We start from the raw sequence: 6,881 nt of genomic DNA, 5'->3' as shown, positions 1-6,881 counted from the left end.
ATACTATCCATAGTTACTAATTAACAAAATCTTGATGGCACGAGCAATGTGGATAAATAAAAAACAATTGTTCATGGTTGTTGAAGACGAAAGACTTTCCAGCAAAAGCCGTTATTATTGAAACCCTTTCATAAATAGCAAATAGCAAATAAGCCAAATAGCAAATTTAATGGCGACAAAGCATGCATTTGTCTACGGATTCACAATCACTCATATTAATGATAGTTCAGCATATAAATGTTAAAGCTATTTCACAGAAGTACCAGTATCAAATATCAGCGAAGATACCATATATATTTCTACTGAACATGCTTAGTACATCACTTTCAATCATAATATGGCAGGCGCTAATGTTATGCTGAACTACTACCGATCGGTTTTAAGTTTAACAAGTAATATATTCGGAAAACATTAGGCGAAATATTCCAACTGTAAATTCTAAATAGACTATAGATATGCACTGTTTGTTTTTTTACTACCTCCTGAGCAGCCCACACCCAATTGAGAACAGGCAATGCTTAACTTTTGTTTTAGCATGTGATCCATTCACAAACAATATCATAAGTGAGTCAACCAAAACCTCGTTTAAAACATGCCGATGAACTTTATTTATCATATCGAATAAAAAACTTTTGAAAGCTATATTTTTTTTCGGATAGCAACAATCGATACAGTTATAGTGCTTCTAAAATATTCTGGAATAGCGGGGTGAACTTATACATGAGTAATACTTATAATAATACAATTTTTGCCTTAAAAATGCCTATCCACTTGTAAAGAATTGCCATTTATACTAATGTAAGCGTTCATTTCATATATTTTTGTAAGATTCTATTAACCAAATACTCTATGTAGAGCTAATCTTCCAGGCATAGAACTGCATTGATTACTATAGCATTAAACAACTTCTACTGTAGTTTGCTTATTAATCAGTAAAATACTTTCCACTCTTGATTTGATCGTTAGTCCTATCACCACCATTTTTCGATAACCAGGTGTATTAACTTTTAAATAACTTTTTAATGCGCACAATTGCTGATCAGCTTTTGTTCAAATGTTTATCATGTCAAATAATATTCAAATGAAATTAATAAAATTGTATAACAACAAAAATCTACCTTACAATAATCATATTAATTTAATACAACTTACTCAATGCCCCGATCACGTGATGTGGCGAAAAAGATCCTATACTTGAGAGTGTTTGTACGATCTCTAGTGCATTACAATCTTTATTGTATGCCAATTTCAAACCAAAAGCTGCAACCTTTCAAGAAATACTTTGGGTGGTGTGGAAATAGCACCCACATACTTCTACATTGGGTCCTGCTGCTTTTATTGCTTCGTGCAGACTGATCTCAAAGTCGCAAACAACCTCAAAGGCACTGAATTCTTCAGTGCCGTTGACTACCTTGAGCATCTACAAATGTATACAGTAAAGCCTTAATGCTTTATTATTTTTACTTGCCTTTTTATTTTAATTTGCAAAAAGAGAATGTTTTGAAAAACTCGACCTCATGTAATGTCATTACTTTGTGTGTTGAGACAAACACTTACTAAAAATTTCATGGTATGTTAAAGATATTGTACATAGCGGTGATGATAAACCTTATCAAAGTAAAAACATTATTTTAAGAACTTAAACTTCTGACTTAAATTATTAAGTCAGACAATCAAACGGAGCAAATGTTTACGACTACATGTATATAAATGTGGCTGCAATAAGACACTTTTCTGACATACCCTCCAATAGCCTTAATTTTTATGAACACAAATAATAATGTCACAACATAACTTATGCTCAACTGCTGCTGGGCACAAGGAAAACTAAAAAAGTGAATAACAATCCTCAGGTTGATAAGCTGGCAGTTGTCAGTCCTGAATTAGTGCCCATATTCCCCCATAAGCCTGATTTATTCTGCTGGCTACGTGTTCAGTGGGATGATCAGTATAGGTGCTTTTATAAAAACACCATAGGCATAAGAAAACGGCTATCTACAGCCATCTCCTTTCTCGGTGGTCCCTGATGATCAGACTCAGAGTTACAGAGCCTGAGTGAGTATGAGTTGGCTGAAACATTTGACATATTTATTGTTGCTGCGAGCATAACCTTCTGATGTGAAATATGATCTTTCAGCTTTATGAACACCACCCAGGGAGCCTGCATAAGCAAAGTTGAATTAGAGTAGAATGACAAACAGGACTCCCTGAATAACCTACATTTATAATAGGCCTAACATCACATAAGCATAGGCCCCAAACATACTTGCTGGTAGTTGTAAGATAAACTGCACCTCTTTGGTCAGTTGCAAATTTTTCCAAAGCTGCTTAAAATGCGCTGTTGCTGGCTTGGTAGCAAGTAAACACAAATACATTATACATCGCTAAATTCAAAATCTCATCACTACTTGGAATACCTCATCACGCTATGGTTAGAATGCAATAAGATTGAATTTCCTGAACGTTCCCAAACCTAAGTTCCCAAAAGTTATTGATTAACTTGAGCATCATAAGGTTTCATCACAGGTTTTTGTATTCTAAAAGGAAAGAGTGTAAATGTATTACTCCAAAATTTGAGTCTTGAGGTCATTTATAAAGGCATGTTTTGTATAATGCCAGAAAAAAGGTTTTTTTTTGTATACAGTATACATAACTGAATTGTCAGTTTCAGCATGGCTCACCCCAGTGAGCAACAGCGAGTTGTTTTACGCGAGAACAAGCAAGAAAAATCCGACTGGGCAGAGCCAAACATAGGGTCACACACATAGGCAATTTTTTTTTACTTTTTTGTGATCATAATTTTCTGTCAATTAGTGAGTAAACATTTTCAGACATACAGAAACAAGAAAGTTTTTATAATGAAATAATCTCTCATGATGATATGGGGTATGCAAGTAGATTTTTCTGGTATGGTGTGTGACGGGCGGCACAATAGGTCATCTTTTTTAAAATTTTGCTATTCATTCTGAAATAAATTTTGCTTTTCTTTTATAATCAATACAAAAGTAGATTTTTAGCTTAGGTGTTTTTTCCTAACAAATGCAACTTTTTTTTACCATTCGCGTGAGCAAAGAATAGCTTGTTCCGCGTGTCACAATTTTAGTGCATTTAGTTGCAGCCTGTTCTTCCTAAGCTATCTGAGGTAAAAATCTTTTATCTATAAAACGAGATTTGGCGAGAATTGGCGAGTTTGACCAGCCAAACTTGCTAATGAGCTGAAAATATAGCTAGTTTCGGTTTTATGGGCACATGGAAGTATTTGTGACACGCCGAACAATTTTAATAATATGACGATGTCTGCCTTTGTTTGAGATTTCATTTTGATACCTTGCATGGGAAAACATCGCTGGATATTCCAAGGCAAAAAAGCCAGTTTCTTTGAGAGAAATAAAAAATTAGAATTAATTTACGATGTTTCGAACTCAAAACATGGAGTTGGTCAATATTACCCTACTGATACAAACACATGGCGTGATGCCCGTCAAATTGAGGTAATCTTTGAACTGAATGTGTGTTTTTAATGTATGATTACAAAAATCACATCGCATGGCGAAGGTGTAATAGATGGTATTGAGGAAAAGCATCAAACAACAGGTGCTAATGGCAGTGTACCGGAAAAAAGTATGTCGTAAACTCTGCAGTCATTTGCGAAAGCTGCAACAACAATAACTTCCAAATCAGCGAAACCAATAAAGATATTCTCTATCTCAAAAGATAAGATTACTGAAACTGCGCAAATGTGCAAAGAACCCTGGTCCATGGTGCCTTTAATTCATGGCATTTGATCGTGCCATCACATTGCAATTAAAAAATAGTTATGTTGCTCTGATTGATTGATCCCACCTGGCAGCCAATTCCACACACACACAGAGCAGCGAACCTAATCAAGAAGTTACCACAAGAGATACTTCACAAACATTAATGGAGTTTTCACCACAAATGCTGGTCGCATTGGCCTATGACTCTGAAGTCAACACGGGAGAAATTCTCATTGCAAAGGCCAATGAAAGTAGCTGAACTATAAAGTACATGCACAGTGCACGCAAGAAGTTCATGCAGCCAAACCCCAACGACAAAAGAACCACCCAGATGAACTTTCCTCTTAAAGTATCTCCAGTTATTGCACCAGGGGTAACTATCAGGTCACTGTGGTACTTTTTACTAAAAAATGAGAAAATGACAATGGCAGAATATGACGATTTTAAGAAAAAATTGTTTACTGCATAAAAGTCTCACAATCTTTGAATCGTATGTGTCTTATAATTCACGGTTAAATTAAATAAGTATAATATATACTAATTTTAAATTATTAGTTGGTTGACCACATGTATATGGGTAGATGTTGTGACTCCAAATCATGACAATTTGTTGTCTAAATACTACAAAACGTAGAGAAATTCTGGATTTTTCGTAGTGTTATTTTTGTCCCACGCGTCACAGTACCGCGCGTCACAGTTCCGCGCGTCACAGGTGGTAGTCTTCTTTCAAACCTCACAGAATCATTAAACTTGGTCCTAAAAAACAAAACAGTACATATTTTTAGTAGAAGGGTAGTAGAGATATGAGCTTGCTGAACAATAATGTCATGTGTCAAAAACTTCAGAAGATTTTTGCAATTGATCACAAATCAGTTTTTGATGTCAAATTATGGTTATCACACCAGGTTTGATATTTAATAATTTTTCAATCCATTACATGACAAGGATGAAACCTCATTCAGTGATAGTTGGTGCCAAGTGCTGCCTAAAGCAGCATAAATGATAGCAAAAGTTCACATCTAGGCTGTAAAGTATGCGAGGGAGCATTCCAATGTGCTGCGCCTCACAATCATGCCAAAAATGGCCGTGTCTGACTTTATGAGATCTTAAGAGCTTTATATGATCTAGCAAGACTAGCATGCAATATCAAGGAAAAACCTCGGCCATATGACTATTCATGATATAACAGAATGAAGAACACAGATCCTACTGATTGTATTTATATCAGGATTGAGTGACTAACATAGCCTCTTTGAGCATGTTCCGCATTACCAATTGAGGATTATAAGCCCAAGCAATCGAGTGAGAAACCTAGGCCCAAGGGAGTATATTGCCCAATATGAAGTGAGGAATATAGGCCCTTTGAGTATATTGCGCAATCTTGAGTGAGGAACATAGACCCAAGTGAGTATAACATGCTCATTATGAAGTGAGGAGTATAGGCCCTTTGATTATATTGCGCAATCTTGAGTGAGGAACATAGACCCAAGCAAATGAAATATGCTCATTATGAAGTGAGGAATATAGGCCCTTTAATTATATTGCCCAATTTCGAGTGAGGAACATAGACCCAAGGGATTATAATATGCTCATTATGAAGTGAGGAGTATAGGCCCTTTGAGTATATTGCGCAATCTTGAGTGAGGAGCATAGACCCAAGCAAGTGTAGTATGCTCGTTATGGAGTTAGGAATTTAGGCCCTAGTGAATACCTATATCGTAATATCTCGAGTGAGGAACATAGGCTCAAGCGAGTACGTTGTACAATATCGAGTGAGGAACATAAGCCCTCATGATTATAATTATATTATAATTGAGTGAGGGACATAGGCCCTCATTATTATATTTATAATAAAATAGAGTGAAAAACAGAGACCTTCATGATTATATTTATATTATAATAGAATGAGGGACATATTATATTTATAATATAAATAACTATATATAGTTATGAGTGAGTAACTATATATGTAACTAGTAATAATATAACTAATTTAGGTAATAAAATATTAAAAATATAATATTGTTATAGTTATAATAAAATAGAGTGAGGAACATAGTCTTTCATTATTGTATTTATATTATAATTGAGCGAGGAACATAGGCCTTCATTATTATATTTATAACATGATAGAGTGAGGAACAAAGACCCTCATGATTACATTTATAATATAATAAAATGAAGAACATATTATTTTATAATATACATAACTATATACAGCTGATAATATAAATAATTTAACTAATAAAATATATATAATACAACATTGTTACATTTATAATAAAATAGAGTGACGAACAAAAACTCTCTTGATTATGTTTATATTATAATAAAATGAGAAACATATTATGTTTATAATATACGTAACTATACATAGCTAATAATATAAATAATTTAACTAATAAAATATTTATAATATAACATAATTATATTTATAATAAAGTATAGTGAGGAACATAGGCCTTTCACGGTTTTTATTTTTATGCTAATAGAATGAAGGACACAGGCCATCAGGGTTATCTTTATAACAGAGTGTAGACCATAGGCCATCACGATTATATTTATAATATATTAGGGTGATGAACATAGGCCCTCATGATTATATTTATAATATAATAGAGTTAAGAATATAGGCCCTTATTACTATATTTATAATATAATCGAATGAGGAACTTTGGCCCTAATGATTTTATTTATAATGTAGTTGAGTGAGGAGTATAAACCTCATGATTATATTTATACAGTATTATAATTGAGTGAGGAACATAGCCTCATGATTATGTTTATTTACTATATCATTTAGTGTAGAGCATCGGTTTTCGTGGCATACAATATCATATGGTGGAACATTACGCCTAGAAGAAAAATTGTATAATATTACAGAGTACGTAACATAGGCTTACATGATTATGTTAATATTGTTATGGAGTGAGATATATAGAGTTTATGGCTTTTATAATTAAAAATGTAGGCTTACATGAACGCTTGTCTATAATTAAATAAAAAAATGAAGTAGCCTTTGAATTTATCTATATTACTTTAAAATAAAAATGACTGAAAAAGATGGTTTTTTTTGCGTATTCTAATTTGATAATTCGTGTATTATCACTACTAATTTTTAGT

Source organism: Watersipora subatra, chromosome 9 (genome assembly GCF_963576615.1).
Source record: "Watersipora subatra chromosome 9, tzWatSuba1.1, whole genome shotgun sequence".
NCBI classification, from domain to species: domain Eukaryota; kingdom Metazoa; phylum Bryozoa; class Gymnolaemata; order Cheilostomatida; family Watersiporidae; genus Watersipora; species Watersipora subatra.
The sequence above is the reverse complement of the archived record's forward strand: the minus strand, read 5'-3'. Positions refer to the sequence as shown.